The sequence below is a fragment of the Prionailurus bengalensis genome, chromosome D1, assembly GCF_016509475.1.
Source record: "Prionailurus bengalensis isolate Pbe53 chromosome D1, Fcat_Pben_1.1_paternal_pri, whole genome shotgun sequence".
Taxonomy (NCBI): domain Eukaryota; kingdom Metazoa; phylum Chordata; class Mammalia; order Carnivora; family Felidae; genus Prionailurus; species Prionailurus bengalensis.
The window spans coordinates 71064279-71091300 of NC_057346.1; positions in this window are offsets into that span (position 1 = coordinate 71064279).

Genomic DNA, 27022 nt, shown 5'->3' on the forward strand with positions numbered 1-27022 from the left:
TTGTATTTTCCGAATATCAAACCCTTGTCAGATATTGTGATTTGCAAATATAGCCTCCCTTTCTGTGGTTTTCACTCCTTGATAGTGTTCTTTGATGCACAAGTTTTTTACTTGAACGGAATCCAGTCTTTTCTTTTTTTAGTCAGAAAAAAACATGAAGTCATGTTTATGAACACTTTTTCATGATACGGGCAAAGCAGGAGCCAAGGTTGTACATACATAATCTAATTATGTAAACTTCAGTGTGAGTTAGATAATCTGGAAGAATTAACCATTCCAGGAAGAATGAGAATCAGGTCAATATGTGGAAAATGCTTACCTTGTCCTGTGTCACTCAGGTTGACCTGTGATAGCTGCTTCATCCCTTCCTTTCCTGCAGCAACTTTCCAAAGACAGTCGTGCTCCTGCTGTAGAGGGACTAAACCCCGAAAATTGAGCTTTCTGTAGCACCCAGGTCTGATTTATAGAGCTCCAAACAGGCCTCTCTTTAACCCACATCCCTTACCAGGACCATGACTATGACCATTTTAAAGATTTGTAAAGAACTCGTGAAAAGACCAAGAGCATGAAAGAGAGAAAATGGAAGTCCTTGCTTCAAAATGATCAGCTAAGACATCTCTAGCCTCCAAAACGGAAGGACACAATTCAAATGCAGCCATATAGTTTTAGGTTAGACAACTGGTAGAACCTGACAGGAAGGCAAGGTAGACAGCTCCTAGGAGGCTTTTTTAAATGCACTGTTTTCTAGGCCCCATCCCTGCCCCCAGAATTATACCGTTTCAGGGGAGAACTGAAAGGAAATGCTTTGTGATTGTAATCTTCCCTCCTGTGCCAGGATACTCCTGTCTCCCGCAGGTGCAACACCAGTGGTCTGGTGAGAACAAATAACGTTTTCTTCACGGGGCACTCTGGACCCCTGGGGAGAGAGTGTGCGACACAGTGCCCTAAATGTAAGAAGGGAAGGCACCTGAGAGATCTTCTACTCTACCGCCCTCCCCCATATTAGTCAGTGGTAGGCATTAGGGGACACAATACATAACAGCCCTCGTCCCCACCCAAGTTTTGAACCAAGTGAGAAATAAGGCACAGAAAACCAAGAGATGGAGATTAAAATGTCAGCTTTATTACTGAGAAGAGCTACACTGGACAGACCTGGCTTAGATGTGAGGCCAAATAGGCTTGCTTCCACTGTTCCCAGAATAAACTCACCACCAAGTTGCAGGCAGGGCGGGGAAAAAAACGCAGTCCTCATCTTATGGGGAACTGCCTCTGTGACATTCAGGAGCACGGAGTAACTGCCCCCTTTCGTCAGATAGGCTGCCAGAGAAAACAAAGGGAAAAGCTAAACTGAGCATGCCCAGAGTAGTCTGCTGAACTCATTAATTAGATAATGCATACCTTCTTCATGGAGAAGGATGAACAAAGGGTGGGGAGAAAGGCTAGGAATCTCACTTTAGTGATTTTCAAATGTTAGTGGGCATCAGAGTCACCAAGAAGACTTATTCCAGCACAGAATGTCAGACTCCACCCCCCAGGACCCTGATTCAGTAGGTATGGGGTAGCGTCTGATAAACCGTGTGGTTTTGTTGTTTTTGGTTTTTTAAAGAGTGCTGGGGTAAATCTTTTTTTTTTTAATTCATTTTTGAGAGAGAGCATGAATGGGGGGGGGGCGGGCAAAGAAAGAGGGGGACAGAGGATCCGAAGCGGGCTATCCCTGATAGCAAGGAGCCCGACCAGGGGCTCAAACTCTAGAACCACGAGATCGTGACCTTAACTGAAGTCAGATGCTCAAATGACTGAGCCACCCAGGCACCCCTGATAAACTGTGTTTTTTAACAAGTTCCCTGGTGATGCTGATACTGCCTATCTTGGTACCACACTTTGAGAACCAAAGCTTGAAAAGAATCTCTCCCCTTGGAATTTAAGGAGGAATAAATGTTCCCTTTAACAGTCAGGATTTGTTTGGTTGCCAGTGACAGAAACCCAACTCAAACGGAAAGAAAAAGAATTTATTGGTTTCTGTAACTAAATGATACAGCTGTTGAGCTAACTTCAGGCTGGACCAGACTCAGTCAAACCGTGTCTTTAGGAGTCCTTCACTCTCTGTACCTCTCAGCTGTGCTGGTCCTACACAGCTTTTGTGTCAAGGAGGGTTTCCCCTGGTGTTGGCAAGGTGGTTCCATTTACGTTTTTCCCCCAAGCCAGTGTTTCTCAATCTTCAGCATGAATCAGAATCACCTGGAGGAATTGCTAAAACACAGATGCTGGGGCCCAACCCAAGAGTTTCTGATTAAGTATATGTGGGGAAAGCCCAAGAATTGGCAATTCTAACAAATTCCCAGTCGATCATTTTGATTCTATCTGAAGAATAAAGAGAGGATGCTGGAGAGATGCAAACAACAGGTGTTCACTACTCTGTTTTATACATCAAAACACCCCCGTGAGTTAAGTGGCTGGTCTGTTTTATCCCATTTAAAAGATAAAAGTCCGAAGGACAGATAGGCACAATAAAAAGAGTATGGGTTTTAACGTTAGAAAACCTGATGTTAAATCCCATCCCCACCACTGACAAAATGAGTGGTTTAGGGCAGGTCACTAAATCTCTTTCCTCCTCTCTTTGGTATTTTAAAATGAAAATAACAGTCACACCTACTTATAGGGTGAGATGAGGGTGCGATCATTTACTGGAACATGTAAGAGTCAGTCCTTTAGAGTTAAAGAAGTAGTAGACAGACGGTGAGTTTTATTTTATTTTATTTTATTTTATTTTATTTTATTTTATTTTATTTTATTTTATTTTATTTTATTTTTAGATAGATGGTGAGTTTCAAATTATTTTAAAAGTCAATGTGAATAATAGCATGCATGAAAATTAAAATGGCACAGAGTTACTATTTTGGTTTTATCAGTAGTAGTATTTTTCACCTAGACAATTGGAAAGATCAAAGATTTAACAGCACCATGGAGTGGAAAGTCAGGGGAAACAGATATTTTCGTTCATTGCTGATTGAGCCCAGCCCAGCTCCTAGGATTTTCCAAGGTACTCAGGGACCCAATGCCTCAAGGATTTCATCTCTTTGCCTGAGGGACTTTTCTCAACTGCGGAGGTCTATTCTTGCCACCAGCAGGCCAGCTCAAGGAATTAACACATACCCCCCTAGTCCCATCTCACACCCCCTTGCTTCTAGGGCAGCCTTCCACCAATGACTCTTGGGAGATGTGGCTCCTTCATCTTTGTTTAGGAGACTCTGGACCAGGTCTTGTGATTTCTCAGTGGCCTTAAGTTCCAGTCACCCACTGGAGTAGCTGGCCTCATGACACATCCCATTCCTGATTACCCCCGCCCCCTGAGTAGACTTACATCTCTTTGGCCAAATTGTGTTATATGGTCACCCTTTCTGGTATAGGAGGCTACAAAAGCAAGTATCCTTCCAACTTCTTTCTTTGGAAGCAGCATGGAAGAAGAGTTGGTGACGTGCACTAAAGTAGGCTTTCTGGTGTTGTCACAGGGGCTTCTCAACAGTGTTGAAGCTGTGAAAACCTTCCTTCAAATAAAATCTTTCATGGAAGCATATTTTGAAAAGCTGATGAAGGTGGGGTGACTTTGGCTAGAGGAGAATGAGGGCTTAAAGCTTTGTGTGGCCAGCACTCCCGCACTCAGTAAGAGGTATTTCCTGCTTTCTAGCTGTCAAACACCCATATCATCTTGCAATTAGTTCTCAAGTCTTCCATCTGGGAGACAACCACATGCGTGTAAGCTTGGAAGGTAGTTCCCATCTTCCCTTAGGAGGCCGAAGACCCAGATTCCGCACCCCCACCTCCAGCTTCCTTGCAAAACCTGAGCCAGGTGATTTAGGTTTTCAGTCACACATTCTTTCCTGGTTTTTTTGTTTTTTAAGTTTATTTTATTTTGAGAGAGAGTGTGCAAGGGTGGGTGGTTCAGAGAGAGAGGGAGAGAGAGAAAATCCCAAGCAGGCTTCACACCCACACTGTCAGCATAGAACTCAATGGGGGCCTCAAACCCATGAACCATGAGATCATGACCCAGAGCCAAAGCCAGAGGAATAACTGACTGAGCCACATAGGCACCCTGGTCTTTAAATCACAGGAGCATGTGACAGCGGGGGGTGAGGGGTAGTGGTGAATGGAGGTCATTTTCCTTTCAGCAGCAATGCCACATGCACCTGACTGTCCTTGCTCTGTGACCTGTGGTGTGGTTCCAGCTGCCTAGCCCTCTGGAATTCTCATTTCCTGCCTGTTTTCGGAACCTGGTTGTATAGCTTCCCATAGATTCCCCAAGCCTCTGAGTTTGTCTCAGTGTACTGACTTTTGGTTTAAGATAGGTAGGGTTAACTTCTTTTGCTTATAGCCCCAAATCCTAGCCAATAAATACCCACAGACAGTTCTGTAGAACTTCTAAGGTTCCAAGGGGCATAGTTCAAAATCTGCTGCCTTAGGATAAATCTTTTGGACTGGAATTAAGGGACAAAGGTACAAATAGTTTAAAGTTTCTTGATAATTATTGCCAAAGAGTGTTCCAAAAATATTGTGAAAATTTATTTAATCACAAACACTGGGTATTATCATTGTCTTAATTTTCTCTAGTATGATGGCAAGGAAATGGTTCCTATTAATGTTTTGATTTGCATTTATTTGAGAATATGAATCTAAATACTTTTCTGTATGTTGACTTATGGTTATAGTTCTATTTATGGAAGATGGTTTGTTCAAGCTTTAATTTTTCTTTTTATGATATGAACTTCACATAATTTAGATATTCATTCTTTGAACACTTACCGCAAACATTTTCCTGGCCTATTTTTATCTTCCTCTTGTTACTTTTCTTTGTATAGAAGCTTCACATTTTTATGTAGTAAAATCTGTTCATCTTTTCCTTTGTGATTTCTTCTTTTGCTTCAATACATTAAAAGTTACTATTCCTTCAAAGATCTGATAAGTAGTGAATTCAATTTCCTGCCAATTTTTTCTGTGATTTGGCTTTTATATATGTAATTCTTTAATCTGAGATTTTTTTTTTTTTTTTTTTTTTTTTTTTAGTATTATGTGTGAATCTAAGTGATTATATTGGCTTTTAGATTGATAGGCTTTGTGAACAAGCCAGGCCTCTGTATTCCTGTGTTGCTTTGTTTGGGGTTTTACTAATGCACACACAAATTGTCCAGGGAGCGGGGGCTTGTTCTTGAGAGAAGTGTGAGTACAATGGAGAGAGAACTTTAGGCAATTGAGACAGAAACAAAGAGACAGGGAAGCACTGATTCAGAGACAGAAAAGCTGGAACAGAGAGTGAAACAGAAACAAAGGGAAGTGAGGAATCAAAGGTCAAGAGGCCAAAGGAGGGAAACCAGAATCCAGTGCAGGAGAGGGCTTTGGATGTCTCAGGCCTGGAGCTTCGACTGGTGACCACAGAGGTTGTGGGAGTGACGGCAGAGGCTGAGATGACATCAAGGGGCAGCAATGGAGGATCTCCCTCTGCCACACTGCCCACCCAGCTTGAGCCTATCCATGCACCTGGGGAGGCCTTGCATTTCATTTGGGGAACCCAGTTGCCTCATCATTCTCCAGCTGGCTCCAGGTCTGAGGATCTCAGGGCATAGAGGAAAATATCTTTCCTCTCTCCTATCTGTAGTCTTCCTTCTCTCTGTTCTCCTCTTTGATCTGCCTTCAGGCAAGCTTTCAAGGAAGATCCTGAAGACCAACCATCTAAAATGGACACCAGTGGGGGCTACATAATCCAAATATCTCAGCCTGCCTCTGAAGCCCCATTATTATCCTTATCCAAGGGGGTAAGTGATTGTGCCAATATAGAGTAGATCTGGGTTTGAACCCTGGTCCCATCTAATTCCCAATCTTACAGTTCTTTACCGTGCATCAAGATATTGGGCTTGCCCTACATCTCCACTAGAAATTATCTTCCCTAAAATGCTTTCCTCTTTATCTCTGCTTATCCAGGTGTCATCTTCCCATCACAGCCACCTTCCTTGTCCTGTAGCTCCGGCTTCATTTGGCACAGAGATCTTACTTATAGTCTGGTTGTCTACACTCACCTAAATATTATGGTTTTATTGTCTTGTCTCCCCATTATAACTTGGGATGGTGTGTTTTAACTGTTTGGACTTCCTGTGTTACTTCACACTGCACTTTCTGCTGCCCAATTGCTGGATCTTTCACTCCATCACTCCAGGGAAGAGAAGGCAGCCATAATAAGGGATGTGTCATGAGGCCAGCTACTCCAGTGGGTGACTGGAACTTAAGGCCACTGAGAAATCACAAGACCTGGTCCAGAGTCTCCTAAACAAAGATGAAGGAGCCACATCTCCCAAGAGTCATTGGTGGAAGGCTGCCCTAGAAGCAAGGGGGTGTGAGATGGGACTAGGGGGGTATGTGTTAATTCCTTGAGCTGGCCTGCTGGTGGCAAGAATGGACCTCCGCAGTTGAGAAAAGTCCCTCAGGCAAAGAGATGAAATCCTTGAGGCATTGGGTCCCTGAGTACCTTGGAAAATCCTAGGAGCTGGGCTGGGCTCAATCAGCAATGAATGAAAATATCTGTTTCCCCTGACTTTCCACTCCATGGTGCTGTTAAATCTTTGATCTTTCCAATTGTCTAGGTGAAAAATACTACTACTGATAAAACCAAAATAGTAACTCTGTGCCATTTTAATTTTCATGCATGCTATCATTCACATTGACTTTTAAAATAATTTGAAACTCACCATCTATCTAGAAATAAAATAAAATAAAATAAAATAAAATAAAATAAAATAAAATAAAACTCACCGTCTGTCTACTACTTCTTTAACTCTAAAGGACTGACTCTTACATGTTCCAGTAAATGATCGCACCCTCATCTCACCCTATAAGTAGGTGTGACTGTTATTTTCATTTTAAAATACCAAAGAGAGGAGGAAAGAGATTTAGTGACCTGCCCTAAACCACTCATTTTGTCAGTGGTGGGGATGGGATTTAACATCAGGTTTTCTTTCAGCTCAGATCATGATCCCAGGGTCATGGGATCGACCCCATGCTTGGCTCCCCTTTGACAGCATGATGCCTGTTGGGGATTCTCTGCCAGGCTCTGTGCTGGGTGTGGGGCCTGTTTAAGATTTTCTCTCCCTCACAGAGCACCTGGGTGGCTCAGTCAGTTAAATGTCCAACTTTGGCTCAGGTCATGGTCTCACAGTTCGTGAGTTTGAGCCCCACATTGGGCTCTCCGCTGTCAGCACAGAGCCCCCTTCAGATCTGTCCCCCTCTTTCTCTGCCCTTGTTTGCCCTGCTTGCACAACCTCTCTCTCTCTCAAAAATAAATATTAAAAAAGAAAGATTTCTCTCTCTCTCTCTCTCTACCCCTCCCCCACTTGCACATGTGGGTGCACACACCTGTGTACTCTCTCTCTCAAATAATAAAATAAATTAAAATAAAACTTTTGCATGTAGCAAAATTCTTTGCGTATATCCAGGAAAAAAAAACAATTGATTTGAGGAATTCAGTATTGTTGCTCTAATGTTGTTTTTACATTGAATAAAATTATGTTAGTCACAGGATATAAAATCAATGTACAGAAATCAGTTGCGTTGCTATACACCAATAATGAAGCAACAGAAAGAGAAATCAATGAATCGATCCCATTTACAATTGCACCAAAAAAACAAGATACCTAGGGATAAATGTAACCAGAGAGGTAAAAGATCTGTATGCTGAAAACCATAGAAAGTTTATGAAAGAAACTGAAGAAGGCACAAACAAAGAAATGGAAAAACATTCCATGCTCATGGATTGGAAAGAACATTGTTAAAATGTCGATATTACCCAAAGCAATCTATACATTCAATGCAATTCCTATCAAAATAACACTAACATTCTTCACAGAGCTAGAACAAACAATTCTAAAATTTATATGAAACCAGAAAAGACCCTGAATAGCCAAAGAAAAGCACAGCTGGAGGCATCACAATTCCGGAATTTAAGCCGTATTTCACAGCTGTAATCATCAAGACAGTATGGTACTGACACAAAAACAGACACATAGATCAGCGGAACAGAATAGAGAACCCAGAAATGGACCCAAAAATGTATGACCAACTAACCTTTGACAAAGCAGAAAAGAGTATCCAATGAAAAACAGTCTCTTCAGCAAATGGTGCTGGGAGAACTGGACAGTAACATGCAGAAGAATGAAACTGGACCACATTCTTACACCACACATAAAAATAAATTCAAAATGAATTAAAGACCTAAATGTGAGACAGAAAATCATCAAAATCCTAGAGGGGAAAACAGGCAGCAACCTCTTTGACCTCGGCTGGAGCAAATTCTTACTAGACGTGTTCCTGAAGGCAAGGGAAATAAAAGCAAAAATGAACATCGGGACTTCATCAAGATAAAAAGCTTCTGCCCAGCAAAGGAAACAATCAACAAAACTAAAAGGCAATTGACAGGATGGAAGAAGACACCCAAATGGCCCAGGATGGAAGTCAACACCCAAAAAACAAATAATCCAGTGAAGAAATGGGAAAAAGACATGAATAGACATTTTCCAAAGAAGACACTCAGATGGCTAATGGACACATGAAAAAACGCTCCACATCACTCATCATCAGAGAAGTACAAATCCAAACCACAGTGAGATGCCACCTTACACCTGCCAGAAGGGCTAAAATTAACAACTCAGGAAACATCTGTTGGTGAGGATGTGGAGAAAGGGGAACCCTTTTGCACTGTTGTGGGAATGCAAACTGGTGCAGCCACTCTGGAAAACAGTATGGAGGTTCCTCAAAAAATTAAAAATAGAACTACCCTATGACCCAGCCATTGCACTACTAGGTATTTTTATCCAAAGGATACAGGAGTGTTGTTTCAAATGCAACCCCAACATGTATAGCAGTGTTATCAACAATAGCAAATTATAGGAAGAGCCCAAATGTCCATCGACTGATGAATAAAGATGTGGTATATATATACAATGGAGTATTACTCTGCAGTCAAAAAGAGTGAAATCTTGCCATTTGCAACAATGTGGATGGAACTAAAGTGTATTATGCTAAGTGAAATAAGTCAGGGAGAGAAAAATAAATATCTTATTATTTCACTCACACATGGAATTTAAGAAACACAGATGAACGTAGGGGAAGGGAAGGAAAAAGAAGATAAAAACAGAGAGGGAGGCAACCCATAAGAGACTCTTAAATACAGAGAACAAATTGAGGGTTGCTAGAGGGGAGGTGGGTGGGGGGGTGGGCTAAATAGGTGATGGGCATTAAGGAGGGCACTTGCTGGGATGAGCCCTGGGTGTTGTACGTAAGTGATGAATCAGTGGGTTCTACTCCTGAAACTGATACTACACTGTATGTTAACTAACTTTAACTTAATTAAATAAATTATGTACTCTAAAATTTTTTTTAAAAAGAAACAAAACCAAGAAAGAGTAAACATGGAGTTCAGGAAACAGAGGCTCCAACCCAAGAGTGCAGTGAAAGGGAAGTCTCAGATGTCAGTCATGAAACCAGACTACGCACTGGTTGAAGAGGCAGCCAAATTTAATCGACAGCATGACTGAGGGATGAAAAAAGTGTAGGAAATCTTAAAAGCACATTATTCTTTTGTCTGTAAGAAAAACGCAACAGCCATTTGAAATTCCAGGAAAAACAAAAATCAAGACAAGAAAGTCTTGCCCAAACATGATGAAAATAATAGGGGTATGATTATAAGCAATGGATAATGTATAAGAAAAGAGAATCCTCTTGGCCCTGATGCTAAAAATATTACCCCCTATAAAGCCCCAAAGACCTGTTCCAAAGAAAATACAAAGCTAGTATGCTATCTGGTTCAGCAGAGACCCATATTTACTAACTCAACAATATAAATGCTGTGCATTCACTTTTACCTTTTAAAATTAATCAATAGACAAAGCACACACACCCGGCACTAGAGCATAAATAAATGTTAGGAGTTTTGGTAATGCAAAAATAATAAAATAAAATAAAATAAAAACTCTTTGCATATAGCCAGGAACATAAGCAAATAAAAACAATTGATTTGTCAGAGAAAGAAGTTTGTGGCTCTTTTGAGGAATTCATTATTGTTGCTCTAATGTTGTTTTTACATTAAATAAAATTATGTTTTAAAACCACTGTCGAACTGCCAGAGTAAAGCCTTAAATATGTGCATACTGTTTGACCCTACAATACTGCTTCCAAGAATTGAAAAATATAATCAGAAATAATGCATGAAAATGTACATTCTCGGGCACTCATCACAGTATTGTTGTAGTGGGGGGAAAATGGAAACCACTTAAATGCCAAACAACAGAGTATTGATTAAATAAATTATGATATATCCACATAATGGGATCCTGTACAACCATTAAAAATCATATTGTAGATGAACATTGGTTGTTACAGAAAAGGTTCATGATTTGCTCCTAAGAAGTAAAGCCAAACGAACAAATAAAAAACCCTACAAAATGGTAACCATTTTGGTGCCTTTTATTTATTTTGGCGGGGTGTGGGAGAAACAATGTATTTTTCAGGGGCAGTAAAAATATTGACATGGAAGGACAGACACTACCAAGTAACGACAGTGGTCGTCCTTGGGCTGAGAGGAAGCGAATGAATAGAAATGTTTGTATTTTTCCTTTATGATATTCCGCTTCTCTCGTGTTTTTCCACCTTGAGTATCTTTTTTATGCAATTACGGAGGGGGAGAAACGGAGGGATCCCCGCCCCCCCACCTTTTAAGAAAAACCTGCTGCCCGCCGATGTGCCTAGGGAACCACCGCCACACTTGCCACCACCTCCCACAGCCCCTCGAGCTTGGAGAAACCCGGAGTCCTAACAAAAGCAGACTTGCTCTCAGCGCAAAGCGCGCAGGTGACCGCCAGGAGAGCGGACTCGAGCGCGGATGTTGAAGGCGCGCACGCTGGCGGGCAGACCCGGCGACAGCCAGCCCAGAGTCACCGGGCTCTCGTTCCCTCCTCCGCGCAGGCCACCGGGGACGCGCTTGGGGGCGTGACTCTGGGACCAGCGGGGGCCGCGGGCACTGCTGACGAGGGGCGCCAACCGGCTGTGCCGTCAGAGGGATGGGGCTTCAAGCCAGGGAAAAGCCAAGCCACCTAGGCGGAAGCGGCGGTGCGGGAGACCCAGCCCGGCCGGGGCCGCGGAAGTCCGCCTGGGGCGCCCGGAGCCCGCGCGCCGCTGCCCGGGAGCCGCGGCCAGGCAGGGGCAGGGAGGGCTGCGCCGGGAGCGCGGCGCGCGCGGGTCACGTGCCTCCGTTCCGCAGCCCTGGCCGGCCTCCCCGGCTCGCGTTCGCCCCGCCTGTCCGCCCAGGGGGCTGTCCGTCTTGTTTTAAAAAGACAAAGAATTTATGGTGACAGACGAGGTATGGAAATGGGAGTCCGAGGACTTAGATTTGGCTCTCCGCTCGTGACCATGAGCAGGTCCTCTTGCTGCCTTATGCCCTGGTTTCCCATCTGTGACACGCGTGGGGACAATGCTAATATTTACCCCAGTAGGGAGCTCTGAGTCTTATTAATGAAGACAAAAATGACCTAGGAAAGGATCTGTGAAAGCTGCTTCCTAGGTTATGAATGGAAGCCGAAGCTGATGTCAGTCCCTGCTCATCAGATGTATGTTTTTGAGTTCTTTAATTTCGAAAATTACTTGTACAAATGGCATCCCACCGCTTTTAACTTTCCACAATTCACAACGGAAGACTCCTCAGAAAAAAATGATAATTGAGAGGTAGGAAGGAGAGCAGATTCAAAGCAAACACGTACCTTGCCAATGTAAAGATCGATAAAATATCTGAGATTGAGTTTTGAATTTAGTTCTGAGTTTCCCAACAGAAGATGCAGGGACGCCTTCGGGCAGGGCTCAGTCTGTTAAGCCTCCAGCCTGTTAAGACTTCCGCTGAGGTCATGATCTCTTGGTTCGTGGGTTCAAGCCCCCATTCTGGGTCTGCTCTGACAGCTCAGAGCCTGGAGCCTGCTTCGGATACTGTCTCCTTCTCTCTTTCTCTGTCCCTCCACTGCTCTCACTCTGTCTCTCTGTCTCTCTCAAAAATAAATAAACATTAAAAAAAAAGAGAGAGAGGGTATCAAAGGAACCATGATCAGATATAGTGTTCTCATTGTTGGGAAAGAAGATTAGTACAGAAGAAAAGATGAAGCAGGGCAAATGTCTTTGGGGGGAAATGGAATGTTCTCTAAATCCACATTGCTTGGGTATCAGTCTTTTTATATACCACCCTCAGGTGTTCTGCTGTGTCTATTTGTCACATGTGTTTCTAGTTAGTGAATACTTTTAAAAAAGTCTAACAAAAATCATTTCCCAAGAAAAAATATACCCATTCTTTAAATGCTTGCTATATATTTTCCCTTTATTAAAAAATACATAATCACTGGGGCACTTGGATGGCTGAGTGGGTTGAACCTCTGACTTTTGTGCACGTCATGATCTCACAGTCAGTGAGTCTGAGCCCCATGTTGGGCTTACTACTGTCAGCATAGAGCCCCCTTTGGGTCCTCTGTTCACCTCTCTGTCCCTCCCCTGCTCGCTCTCTCTCGCTCTCTCTCTCAAAATACTAAATAAACATGAAAAAATACATAGCCATTAAAATAGAAAATGCTTATCTTCTATCCTCTTAAGATCACCTAACCTGATGTATATGTATGTGAACATGATGTGTGTGAGCTGTGTCTAGCACACGTGGGGAGCCCCTGCTCTGGTGGTTTGATGGGTCCTTTACAGGAGTGATGGCATGTCCACCCTAATGGAGATCCTAGTTATCAGTACGGCCAACTCCCTGGACAACACTGAGGAAAGTGAGCACCAGCAAAGAGACCACCTGCCTAAGATCACACATCCGTGGAGGGATGGGCTGAGGCTTCCTGACCACCATTCCAGTGCCCTTGGCTCCCCCTTGCCCGCTGCCTCTCCCTTTGTCCCTTCCCCCACCATCCTAGTAGGCCCCTCAGTCAAGATCCTCACAAGGTCCCACTAATGTGCCCATATCTGATTCTGAGAGGAGGTAAATGGATGCAATTTGGGTGACTCCTCAGAACAACCGTGGATTCTTTCCTGGTCTCTTTCCCTAGATTATGAACTCCAGGAAAGGAAGAGCCATGATTCAGGAGATCGGTGAGGGACAGTAGGTGTGGATGTGGAGTTCTCCAGACCTCATCTTAATAGGTAAGTGGTGGGGCACCTGGGTGGCTCAGTTGGTTAAACGGTTAAGTGTCTGACTTTGGCTCAGGTCATGATCTCATGGTTCTGGGAGTTTGAGCCTCACATAGGGCTCTCTGCTGTCAACGTGGAGCCTGCTTCTAATCCTCTGTCTCCTCTCTGCCCTTCTCCCGCTCACATGTGGGCTCTCTCTCAAAAATAAATAAACATGAAAAAAGAAACAAAAAAATGCACAAAACAAAACAAAACAAAAAAACAAGTAAGTGGTGAATAAGGCTTTGAACAGATCATAGGATCAAGAGAAATGGCCAGAGGAGGGGAAGAATTTCTAGGGATCAGAACTTCTGACAGGCTGCAACTTCTGGTGGGGCAATTTGTGCCCTGAAGGAAGGCACCTTGCAGAGGAGACAGCCCAGGGCCACCAAGTGACACTGAGCCAGACTAAGGAAGGGAGGTTGTGTAAAATGGGCTCCCAAAGCAGCATCCTTTCCCAATTGGTCCACCTGGCATGATGCCTACTTGTAATATGCCCTAAACTGCTCTTGACCTAGCAGAGTCCCATGTGGCTCCCAAGGGAAGTTTTATCAAGGACTGAAATGTGGTAACCCGAAACCCAGGCAGGTCCCTCAGGGCCAGACAGGGATATGTCCCCTTCACCCCGATGCTTCCCAGGACCCCTGCAAAGCAGATGAGCAGTGCTTCCTGGGCCCAGCGAGAACAACCTTCAGAGCTCATCCAGAGCTAAGCTCTAATGCTGATTCAGGATGGGAAGAGGGGTACAGAGACCTTAGAAAGTCTAGTAGCCACAATGCCAATACTCAGGAGAGATGTCAGAATTGCCTTTTTGGCTCCCCTTAGCCTCTGCCAGGTGTTGCTGTGTGGGATACGGTGGGCTGCAGGAAAAAGCCCCAGATGAGGGGGCTCTGTGTGATGTGGGGCAAATCGCTTTGCCATCCTGGGCTTCAGTTTCCTCATCTGCACAATTATTTTCCTCATTCTTGTTCTTCCACAAAACTTAGGAAATTTAGGTTCTGAGGTCAGGCAGACTTGGTTTCTAGTCATATTCCTCCCAAAGGAACTCAGAGGTCAGTAGAGGACACAGACACCCAAAGATATACAATAGAGACTGGCATAAAAGCAATGATCTCGCTTCTTTGTCAAGGTAGCACAGTGAATGGCAGAGTAGGGTCTAGAATGCAGGATCTGGACTCTAATGCAGAGACACATCGAACAAATCATTATCATACATGTGACGGGTGCTGTGGAGGAAAAGGAGAGGATACTCTGAGAACACAAAACAGAGTATAACATGACAGAAGCCATGTGAAAGATTTTGGACATTCTTCAAAGAGTCACAGGAAATCATTTAATCCCAAGTGCAATGGTAAGAGTCTGCTGCAGTGGAGACGTGGGTTGGAAGGATTGCAAGGATGCAAGAGTAGAGGCACAGAGGGCTGCGAAGAGACTCTGGCAGTCATCAGACGAAAGATGGAAATGGAATGGGTTAGGGTAGTGAGGAGACTAGACCAATTCAGTAGAACCGTCAGGACTCAATGATGGATTCAGTATGAAAAAGAGAAAAGAGAGGGCAATGTGAAGGAGGACCCTGTGTTACTGGAATGAGCAGCAGAGTACATGATGGTGCCATCTAAGATTGGGGTATGAGGGGCACTTGGGTGGCTCAGTCGGTTAAGCGTCCGACTTCAGCTCAGGTCACGATCTCGCGGTCCGTGAGTTCGAGCCCCGTGTCGGGCTCTGGGCTGATGGCTCGGAGCCTGGAGCCTGTTTCCGATTCTGTGTCTCCCTCTCTCTGCCCCTCCCCCGTTCATGCTCTGTCTCTCTCTGTCCCCAAAATAAATAAACGTTAAAAAAAAAAAAAAAAATATATATATATATATATATATATATAAGATTGGGGTATGAGAGGAGAGCAGCTTTCACGGGAAAAGACCTTTAATTCAACTTTGGCCATACTGGGTTTTCTAGTTGTGATGGTAGTTGTTTTGATTGTTTCGGACTAGGCAGACGAAATTCAACTATGAAATTGAAAAAGCAGTTAAATACCTGAGCCTCTTGGCCACAGATGAGTGGGCACTGGAGTTAACCCAATAGGGCAACAGCAGCCACAGTGGACAAGGAGAGGCAGCCTACCCGGCCCTACAGCAGAGTAGGGAATGAATGGGGCACAGGCTCTGAATGACACCCACTGGTTTCTCTTCCTTCTTTACCACCAGCCATGTGACCATTGCTTCATCTGTCTGAGCATAAGGCTCCTCATTTGTCAAGTGGAAATGATGTTAGCAACCTTTCCCAACTGTCAGGAGATCTATGCTTTAATACAGCTCACAGTCCAAAAGATTCTCATTTGCGCTATGTGATGATATTTCAGACAAGCACCTTGTACTATATCTTTATAAGCTTGGCGTGAAGTGTAACACCAACCCATTTCTTTTACTAAAATAAGATATCCAAGGCATTTATCATGGTAGAAATACAGTGTCGCATATGTTTATGCATGTATTTTGGAGGTAGACGACCCTGGGTTCAAGCCTGGGCTTACCCGCTTCCGAGCCATGTGACTTTGGGCAATCATTTACTGAGTTTCCTTTTCTGAAAAATCAGGAGAATAACGGAATCGGCTACATGGATTGTTGCATGGGCTAAATGAAATAATGATGTAAAGGACCTCGCACTTACGGTGTGTTCCCAAAATCCCAATTATTGTTGTTATTTGTAATTCAGCATCCAGCACACAGTCAGTATTCATTGTGTTTGTTCCACGGCACCTGCCCCTCCGCAGGTCCATCGGCATGCAGTTTAGGTACACCGGCCTTACTCAGTGTCTGTTCATAGAGGAACCAGAGCTCTCTGAGTTCTAACTCCTCCCGGCACCCCCAGTTCAGCTCTCTCCACAGCAATCTATTCTTCCCCTTCATTCAACAAGCACAGCAGATAATATAGGACATTGTGGCGTTGTTCTCAAGTACCAGCTCCCCTCCCTCACTGGGAATGTAAGAGACAGAGGCTCTAGGCCATATGCTCACATCATCAGCTGTGTTTCCATGACGACCAGCCCAGCATAACTAGATGTTTCAGCAGAGATGAGCTGTGACACCCAGCTCGCCACAGAATGTAGCTGACTCGCTATTATTATATTCCTTACACTGACACTGACCTAAGGGCTAAAGCAGGCTAGATATGGCTCTGAGGGGCGGGGAAGTTTTTGTTTGTATAAGTAAGAGACTGAATTTGGGAATGCATTTGGCTGTCCGCTGCAGCAGTAAATGCTTTGGCTGTAATATGTTAAAAGAAATCTAAAAAAAAAAAAAAAAATCTGTTGTAAATGCTGCAACAAGAGGAAGGTACTCTATTACATGTAAACAAAATGAAGACACAGGCCTAATACTTCCTAAGAGGGTCACAGCAGACTTCTTTTTTTTCTTTCAGAAGACTTTAACACAGTTTTTGGTGTTTTCTCTATCTTAAAAAAGGGAAACATAGTATACATGTATTAGTTAGGGTGCTTTCGACTGCAAGAACAGGAAACCTAACTAAAGGAGTTTAAATAATTAGGACATTTGTTATCCCATGCTCCAGGAAATCTAGAAGTATGTCATTCCAGGGCTGGTTAATTCAGTGGCTTAGGGAGATCAGCAAGATCCAAGTGCTTTCAGTCTTTCTGCTCGCCTTTCCTTAGCATGTCTGCAATATCTGTCCTTGTGGTTAAGAGATGAGCAAAGAATTTCCAGATGTCACAAGCAGACATTTCATCTCCAAAAGAGAAGGGGAGCATTGGTTCCTGTGCATCCCCTTTTAGTTGTGAGGAGAACCTCTCCCAACCCTTCCCCTGCACACTTCCTATCAGGTCCTCTTCATCATGGATTCAGGGTCCAGGATTTGGATATTCTCCCGAGAGAAGTAGAGAACCATTAAAGGACTTTCAACCAACTGATGGAGTATAGATTTCTGTTTCAATAGGTTTCTGTTTCTTTTTTTTTTTTTAATGTTTTTATTTTATTTTTGAGAGAAAGAACATGAGGAGGGGAGGTGCAGAGAAAGAGAGGGAGACCCAGAATCCAAAGCAGGCTCCAGGCTCTGAGCTGTCAGCACAGAGTCTGACATGGGGCTCAAACTCACAGACGGTGAGATCATGGCCTGAGCCGAAGTCGAACACTTAACCGACTGAGCCACCCAGGCGCCCCAATAGGTTTCTGTTTCAATAGATCACTTAGACAGTAATATGGAGGGTGGAATCCAGGGAGAGAAAGATGAAAAGCAGAGAAACCTGTTAGCAAAACTGTTGCAAAGTCCATAGAAGAAACACTGAAGTCTGAACTAAATCAGCGGTGCTAGAAATCGGGATGGGAGTTGGGAAGGTAGATGAAAGGCATTGGAGATGTTAAATTGTCAATGACATCAGACACGAAGAAGGACTGGATAGAATATTACTTAGATTTCTTATTTTGTGTCTGAGTAAAAGAGTCTTGCCACCAACTGAGCTCAGGAACATCACAGAAGCAAATTTGAGGAAACTGATGATTAGCTCGATTATGTCAATATTGAGTTGGGGGACCTGGTCTATCCAGGGAGTGGGACAATAAAGAGGTTGGAAGCTCAGAAAAGAGATAGGGAGCTGGGAGTTGTCAGTGTGGGATGGACTGGTGAGGAATGGGTGAGGTCACCCAGAGCAAAAAGGAGATAGTGTCAAGGGCAGACCCTGGGTGAGCAGCATTTAAGGAATGGGCCACAGAGAAGAATTCAGCGAAAAAGCTGAATTCAGAGAAATCAGAGAGGTACAGAGAGAACCAACCAAGAAAAGAGGATCCCAAGAATTTTAGGGCCAACAGAGGAGCAAGGAAGATAAAGGAGTGATTGGTGTTCACTTTCACGACTTGTTGGGAATTATTGCGGTAAGACCATAAACGCAGCAGGGGCAAACTCTTTCCAGAAGACTGACTTCGGAGAGGAGCAGAGAGATAACTCGGCAACTGAGGGGGGTGCGGGAGGGTTTTGTACACATGGAATGAGGTTTGAGCATGTTTGAAGGCTGAAGGGAGGAGCCTAGAGCCAGGGAGATGCTACAGTTACTTGCCTGACCCAGATATGGGACAATTTTGGAGCAAAACTCCAACAGCTACAGTTGTCTCCTCCCCCAGCACCATTCCAGAGGGTTCCTCGGGTTGGCTCCGCGACAGGGGGCTGCCAGGTGTCCCTCCGCTTCTGCTCCTTCAATGACATTCATCCACGTGCCCTTATTGTTCTTGGAAGATACAAGGGAATGATCATGGTCCTCACTTAGTACCGGCCTACTGGGAATTATGCAAAATACTGGCTGCCTCTCAGATCACCTTATTAGTGCCTCGGGGTGATAATTTCATGGAAATAACTCTGAGGGAGAGTTGAACTGCCTAGCAGGGAGCCTTTTACACTAGGCATCTGTCTTCTATATCCTCTCTGCCTCTTTTGGGGCCAGCCCAACTGTCCTCAGGCCAGATTCTCAGAAGGCTGCACCCCCAGCCTCCCTGCTTCCTTCAGATGCAGAGTGTGTTTGCCCTGGCCTATCACTCACTGTCCGTCCCTTGCTGGCTACCAACTTGAGCTACGAGCACAGGGCATGGGACACACCTTGGGAGGGTGAGGGGTGTGTAACCTGGAGAAGACCCAGGAAAAGCTGTCAACGGTGCACAGATCCCATCAGAGCCTGGGACAAAACTGTTACCTTCACAGCCACAGTGGGATGTATTTTGAGGTATTGACTTGTCTATAGAAACTATTTGCTTCATGTCAGGAGTTTAGGGTTTAGGGTTAGGGTTAGGGTTAGGGGCCAAAAGCCATGTTACTACTACATCATCCTATTTCTCACCCCCCATCATTGGCTAATTGGTCCAGGGTGGACACTGGGCCCAAGAACTTTACCCATAATTTTTTTCATAGCAGAATCCCAGTGCCTGCCTCTCTAATGCATACTAGGCACTTAGTAAATATTTCTTGACTTCTTTTTTTATGTTTCAGTCACCACATGCTATTTGCTTTACCAAGAAGGCTCTTTCTCCATCCTTATCAATTAGCTAATGCCTACTCATCCTTTCAAGCTCACCCAAGACATCATCAACCCCATGAAATCTTCTCTGCTTCCCCAGCCCAAGTCTGTTTTGGAATAATCAGAGCTTATATCTGAGGTAGAACTTTGGTCTCTGTATTGCAAATATTTTCTTTCCCATCTGTTATGTTGGCTTCTTTATTTAAAAAAAATTTTTTTTATTACGTTTCTTTATTTCTGAGAGGTAGAAAGAGACAAAACATGAGTGGGAGGGGCAGAGAGAGAGGGAGACACAGAATCAGTAGGCTTCAGGCTCTGAGGTGTCAGCCCAGAACCCGACACGGGGCTCAAACCCATGAACCGTGAGATCGTGACCTGAGCCAAAGTCGGACACTCAACTGACTGAGCCACCCAGGCGCCCCTATGTTGGCTTCTTTAGATAGATAGGTAGATATCCTAATGCCTTTGAGATTTATGCATGTTGTAGGATGTATCAGTACATCATTCCTTTTTAGTTGCAAATAATATACATTTTATTTCTCCACTTGTCAGTTGACAGACATTTAGTTTCGTTTCCACTTTTTGGCTATTATGAATAAGGCTGCTGTGAACATTCATGTACAAGTTTTTGTATAGATATACATTTCCACTTCTCTTGGAATTGCCAGATCATATGGTAACTCTAGGTATAACATTTCGAGGAACTGCTAGGCTATTTTCCCAAGCATCTCTACTATGTTACATTCCCACCAGCAGTGTATGAGGGTTCCAGTGTCTCCAAGCCTCAGTAATACTTGTTATTCTCTTTTTCATTATATCTATCCTAGTGGACACGAAGTGGTATCTTCTTGTGGTTTTGATTTGTACCGTTAACCCTCGAACAACACTGGGGCTAGGGGCACCAACCCCTATGCAGTCAAAAATCTGCATATAACTTTTGACTCTCCAAAAACTTAGCTACTGATAGCCTACTGTTGACTGAAAGCATTACTGATAACATAGACAATTAACACATATTTTATGTTATATGATTGTATTCTTACAATAAAGTAAGCTGGAGGAAAGAAAATGCTATTAAGAAAATCATAAGGGGGGGTGCCTGGGTGGCGCAGTCGGTTAAACGTCCGACTTCAGCCAGGTCACGATCTCGCGGTCCGTGAGTTTGAGCCCCACGTCAGGCTCTGGGCTGATGGCTCAGAGCCTGGAGCCTGTTTCCGATTCTGTGTCTCCCTCTCTCTCTGCCCCTCCCCTGTTCATGCTCTGTCTCTCTCTGTCCCAAAAATAAATAAACGGGAAAAAAAAAAAAAAGAAAATCATAAGGGGGGCGCCTGGGTGGCTCAGTCGGTTAAGCGTCCGACTTCAGCTCAGGCCACGATCTCGCGGTCTGTGAGTTCGAGCCCCGCGTCGGGCTCTGGGCTGATGGCTCAGAGACTGGAGCCTGCTTCTGATTCTGTGTCTCCCTCTCTCTCTGCCCCTCCCCTGTTCATGCTCTGTCTCTCTCTGTCTCAAAAATAAATAAACGTTAAAAAAAAATTAAAAAAAAAAAGAAAATCATAAGGAAGAGAAAATACATGTACAGCTCTGTACTGTATGTATCCCCAAAAAATCCATGTCTAACTGAATTTGCACAGTTCAAACCTGCGTTGTTCAAAGGTCAACTGTATTTTTCTAACAATTAGTGGTACTGAGCATTTTTCCATGTGCTTAAGGGCCATTTGTATATTTTCTTTGGTGAAATGTTTATTCAAGTCTGTTGCCCTTTTTAAAAATATTTTTTTAATGTTTATTTATTTTTGAAAGAGAGCATGAGCAGGGGAAGGGCAGAGAGAGAGGTAGACACAGAATCCAAACCAGGCTCCAGGCTTGGAGCTGTCAGCACAGAGCCCGATGCAGATCTCAAACTCATGAACTGTGAGATCATGACCTGAGCCAAAGTCAGACACATAACTGACTGAGCCACCCAGGTGCACCTCAAGTCTATTGCTTGTTTTTAAATTGGGTTATTTGTCTTTTAATTACTGAACTGTAAGAGTTCTTTACATAATCTGAATACAAGTAAGATGTATAATTTGCACGTATTTTCTCCTATTCTGTGGGTTGCCTTTTCAGAAACACTCTTGATGGTGTCCTTTGGAGCATAAAAATTTTAAATTTTGATGAAGCCCAATTTATTTTTTTTTCTTTGGTTTCTTTTGCTTTAAAAAAAATTTTTTTTAAGTTTTATTTATTTTGAGACAGAGAGAGAGCACATGAGTGGGGGAGAGGCAGAGAGAGAGGGAGAGAGAATCTTAAGCAGACTCTGCACAGTTAGTGCAAAGCCTGACATGGGGCTCCAACCCATGAACTGTGAGATCATGACCTGAGATGAAATCAAGAATCGATGCTTAACCGACTGAGCCACGTAGGCACCCCTGGTTTCTTTTGGTTTCGGTGTTGTAGCTAAGAAGGCTTTACCTTACCCAAGGTCATGATTTACTCCTAGGGGTTCTATAGTGTTAGCTCTTACATTTGGATCTATCATCCATTTGGATTAAAAAGGTTTAATCTTAAATTATGTATAAATTATATCTCCTCCACTCCTCTGTCCCAGGCTTAGGTTGGGACCCTGATTGTTTAGAGTGGAAGCTGGGGGGTGAAATATAGCATGCAGATGCCTCTTCTCCTTAATAAGGGGAAAGCCTCCCCTTATTGATATCTTCTTTCAAAATGAGAGCTCTATTCTATTAGCGTGACATTAGCCCTTTATTTAATCTGTGCACAGAAAGTAGAGTGACTTATCTGACTCATAAATTTAAAAACAGTCTGGATATGTTTGATTCAAGGATTTGGGTTTTTTCCCCCTTATTTTTCTTGCGTCAAAGCATGCCAGCTGAAAGCAAGAGTTCTCTTCTGTTCCTCCTTGTTGTAAGTCTTGCCTTACATAGGCAGGACCCTATGACTGCAGGGCTGCTGGGGTCCAGCACTACCGCCGCTGGACAACGAATGTGCATAATTTTGGAGTTGGGCTAGTTGACTTGTTTGGTTCTTACTGAAAGCTAAGGCCCTAACTTGGCCTTAATCATCAGAGATGGTATTTTGGCTACCATCTACCTTATTCTTTGTCTGATTTCTCAATTTGTTTAGAATCCAGGCAGTGAGAGGGGTACTCTTACTGGGCACATCAGAGACTAATAACCCTTTTCCTGCTTTAAGCTTCTAGTTTTTTGGAAGTGGGCAAGAAGAAAAGGGGAAAGTGTCTTAATTTGACTGTCTCTGGTAACAGTTTTCCTTCTATTGCTTGCTGTTGCTTCTCTGGCTGATAATGACTAGCCACGGATGACCTCTGTGAATCGGATTTCCAAATGTAGGTCTCTCATGGAGAACGTGTGGGAATTTTCTGTAAGGGAATGGCAGAAACCTCCCCACTACAGAGCAATCTGACAGATCTGTCAGAATCCAGGCAGGAAACAGATGCCATGTTGAAAAAAAGTGACTGGAGACACTCTGTGAAGGGACTGTTGGCAAAAGAGTGGACAGGTTAAGGGAAGCAACTGGGACTGCTGAAGTAGCCAGGGTGGTCAGTGGGAAAGGCTTCCAGAAGGCAGGTCAGAAGGGGATGGGGAAGGAATTGTTAACCATGAGAGAGGGGCCACCTAAGTCTGTGGCCATAGGAAGGCAAGTGAGGCTATTGTGCAGCTGAGGCCCAGCATGGAGGGTAGTGTCTATCTGTCTTTCCTCCCAGCCTCTGATCTCTTGAAGGTGTCTCCTATCACCCAGACCCACTTGGAAGCCAAAGGGTAAGGGAGCATGATGACAAGGTCCACAGAAGTCAGTCTCCTGCACAGAGCAGGGTAGAAAGGATGGAGAACACAGCTGGAGGGGCAAGTGGGTAAAAGCCAGCACACCGATGTGGGTAACAGGGCTCTACTCTTCCATATCCTCTCAGCAAATGTTGTCAGGGTGACAGCCAGCAGCACTGCAGCCAACGTTGTTTATGTCTGGTGTATATTCTGATAAAGCAGCATCCATGCTATCCAGCTATTAAATACTTATTTATTTAAATATTGTTATTTACTTTTGAAAGGGCGAGAGAGACAGAGCGCAAGCAGGGGAGGGGCAGAGAGAGAGAGGGAGACACAGAATCTGAAGCAGGCTCCAGGCTCTGAGCTGTCAGCACAGAGCCCGATGCGGGGCTCGAACTCGTGAACCGCGAGATCATGACCTGAGCTGAAGTTGGATGCTTAACTGACTAAGCCACCCAGGCGCCCCTTAAATACTTATTTTGAACAGCAACTCTGAGCACACTTTACAGCTTCTTAATGGTGTGTTCACCGGCCTGGCAAGTAGCTGTCTTAGAACAACAGTAGGAGGGCTCAAACCACCCTGACATCTGTGATGTTCATTTGACCTTCAGGGAACTCAAAAACTATCAGCTCTGAGCAGTGGGTGTGCAGGCTATTCCACTGTCCCCTCTCCTCTCTCTGGTCTGCACCCTCCTCCAATTTTCTTCTTTCTTCTCAGTTAGACACTGGAGGTCATCCATTCGTCTGCTGCCCAAGCAGATGTCCAACCGGGGAACAGAATTCTGGTCTCCTCTCTTTGCAACTCTAATTTCCACAAATGATTCCTTGGGAACTCCCTATTCATGCCCCACCACTAGCCCTCAGAGAAGAAAAAATCCACTCACCAGGAATAAATGCTGTTGACTCCACAGGGCCAACTACCCTCAAGAAATCTCCTGTTTTCCCTACCCTGTATTTTAATATACTTTGGAAATGGAGGTATTGTAGTGGAGGGGTGGTAGGTGACAGCAGAACAAATTCTGTACCTATTCTATTTGTACGCCCAGGAGAAGATTGAAGGGTGTGGGGGTACACTCCCAAATGTAGGCTCTTCTCTTTAGAAGGTAAGGCATTTAGTTTTGTTTTTTTCTTTTGGCCATGGCTTTAGTGTGACTGTGGGGCAGTAAGAAAAGAGCCACCAGTATCCTGTTAAAAAAATAATTCCTGCTCTCAACCAAAAATAATAATAATAATAATACCATAAATATAGATGTAATATAGCAAGTATAAAGCTCCCATAAACCTGCTTCTCTGAGGAAAAAAAAAAACAATGCTAGCAGTTTGATCCATATTCTTCCAGACTTTTCTGCAATGTAGATTAACTTGATTAACTTTAAAAAGGGGGATCTCATAATGTACATACTATTTTGTAACTTCCTTTTTGCACTCAACAGAACATCCTACACATCCAAAAGTTTTCTCACTGTCAGAGTATAGAGTTAAAAATAGTGAAAGAGAGAAAAACAGAATGCAATGCTGAATTAGAAATTGTGGTATTGGGGAGCCTGGGTGGCTCAGTCCCTTAAATGTCTAACTTCTGCTCAGGTTATGATCTCATGGTTCATGAGTTCAAGTCCCACATCAGGCTCTCTGCTGTCAGCACAGAGCCTGTTTCAGATCCTCTGTCCCCCTGTCTCTCTGTTCCTCCCCCACTCGTGTGCACCCCCCCTCTCAAAAATAAACATTAAAAAAATAAATTGTGCTATTGATAAAAATTGACAAATTTCAATATATATGGATAAATGTAAAATAAATATACATACAAATGTCTGTATGTGAGCATCACACACACACACACACACACACACACACACACACACATGCACACACACATGCATATACATAGATAGATTCCCTAGCTGCCCATTCTTAGGGTCTGGAAGCAGCAATAACCCAAACACAATGAGCATATCTAGCCCTCAGTTCTGGATTTCTAAAAACCGTTCTCCATCATATGGAACCAGAGCCTGGAGAAATGGTTGATTACAGGACTCAGTCCGGGAAAGTACAAGATGAACATGAAACATCTTTTTGTGCCAGAAAGTAAGGGAATGGTCAGAAAACAATGGGGACATATCAAAAGGACATAGAAACAAGCTTGAAAGGACCCCCACTAGCCCACTGGCCAAATCTACGATAATTTGCACATCAAAATAAATAATGATGGAGTACAATCCACTACATATAGTAGGAAACAACAAGTGCATACTGACATAAATAAATGAGTAAACTGAAAGCTTAAAGAAGAAGAGAATATTTGTGTGGTTTCAAACCATGTCTCCACAAAAATACCCATTAGCTACAAAAAGGGGAGTTGTTGCTCAATGGGTATAGTTTCAGTTTTGCAAGATGAAAGAGTTCTAGAGATCGACTGCACAACAATGTACATATAGTTAACATTACTGTATTGTACACTTAAAAATGGTTAAGACAGTAAATTTTATGTTAAGCGTTTTTTTTTTGTTGTTGTTTGTTCTTAACCACACACACACACACAAAATACTAGTTACAAAAGGAAAGAGCAATTTTTCAGTGAAGAAGCCTGGACGACACCACCTTAATCCAGTGATCAAAGTGAACACCATTAGTGGGAGGACAAATTAAAACCACATAAATGATAGAATGCAGCAAGAACATAGCATTCCTCTGATATATCTGCCAAAGATACATAACCTGAATCTCAGGCAAACCTGAATTGAAGGACCATCTACAAAATAACTGGACTGTAATCTTCAAATGTGTCAAGATCATGAATGTCAAGGAAAGACTAAAGAACTGTGTCAGATTAAAGGAGGATAAAGAGACCCAACCACTAAATGCAACATGTGATTCTAAACTGGCATGGTTTTCCGTAAATGATCTCATTGGGATAATTGGTGAAACTTACAAGGGGTCTGAAGACCAGATGGTTGTCATGTGTCACTGTTGAGTTCCTGATTTTGATGGCTATAATGTGGTTAAGTAGTCGGATTATCTTTGTTTTTAGGAAATACACACTAAAGTTCTCAGTAGTGATGGGACATCCTGTTGGTGGTCTACTCTCAAATAGTTCAGGGGGAGAGAAGTTATTCCACATATATTGAAATTCACCAGTTTTCAGAATACCTCAGTAGGTATTATACTGGCAACTTTTCTGTAGGTTTGAGATTATTTTTAAAAACTAATATTCTTCCGGGGCTCCTGGATGGCTTAGTCAGTTAAGCATCCAACTTCAGCTCAGGTCATGATCTCAGTTTGTGAGTTTGAGCCCTGTGTCGGGCTCTGTGCTGACAGCTCAGAGCCTGGAGCATGCTTCAGATTCTGTGTCTCCCCTCTCTCTGCCCTTCCCCCACTTGCGCGCATGCTCTCTCTCTCTCCTTCTCTCTCTCAAAAATAAATAAACATTAAACAAAATTTTTAAATTACTATTCTTCTGAGAAGAGTGTGGCATTTAAATGCCGATTCGAGTCTGTCAATGGGCAGGAATTGTTGATAGAAAGTTTCCCTGTAGCTTCTCCATGGGCAGGGTTGGCCCATTCATTGGTGGATCTCATTCCTGCCTTCCAGAGCATCTAGTGCCCCTCCAGTTCCACAGGGTACTTTCTCAGGTACTGCAGGGGAAACTCATTTGCTGCTTGTCAGTGTCCCCCTCTACAAACATGTTGTGCCTTAGTTTGGTTTCTCCCTAAAGTAGAGCCCGAGACCAAAGCTAGGGTGCAGGTAGTCTATCTAGGAGACAACCCTAGGAAGCAGGAGTCAGGAAGCAAAGAAAAACAAGCCAAGAGAAGAAGAAAAAGCCCTATACAAGTGCATTATTGAGATCATCCCTGCAGGCAATAGGGGCTGGAGAAGGGTACAGCATGCCTCCTTGAACTGTCTGTCTGAAGCACTGGATGCTGGAGCTCTTATCTACTGTTTGCTCCCCTTTTGGTTGAGTACTCCCCCCTCCCCAAAATACACTTTCACTTATACATGAACAGGTAGC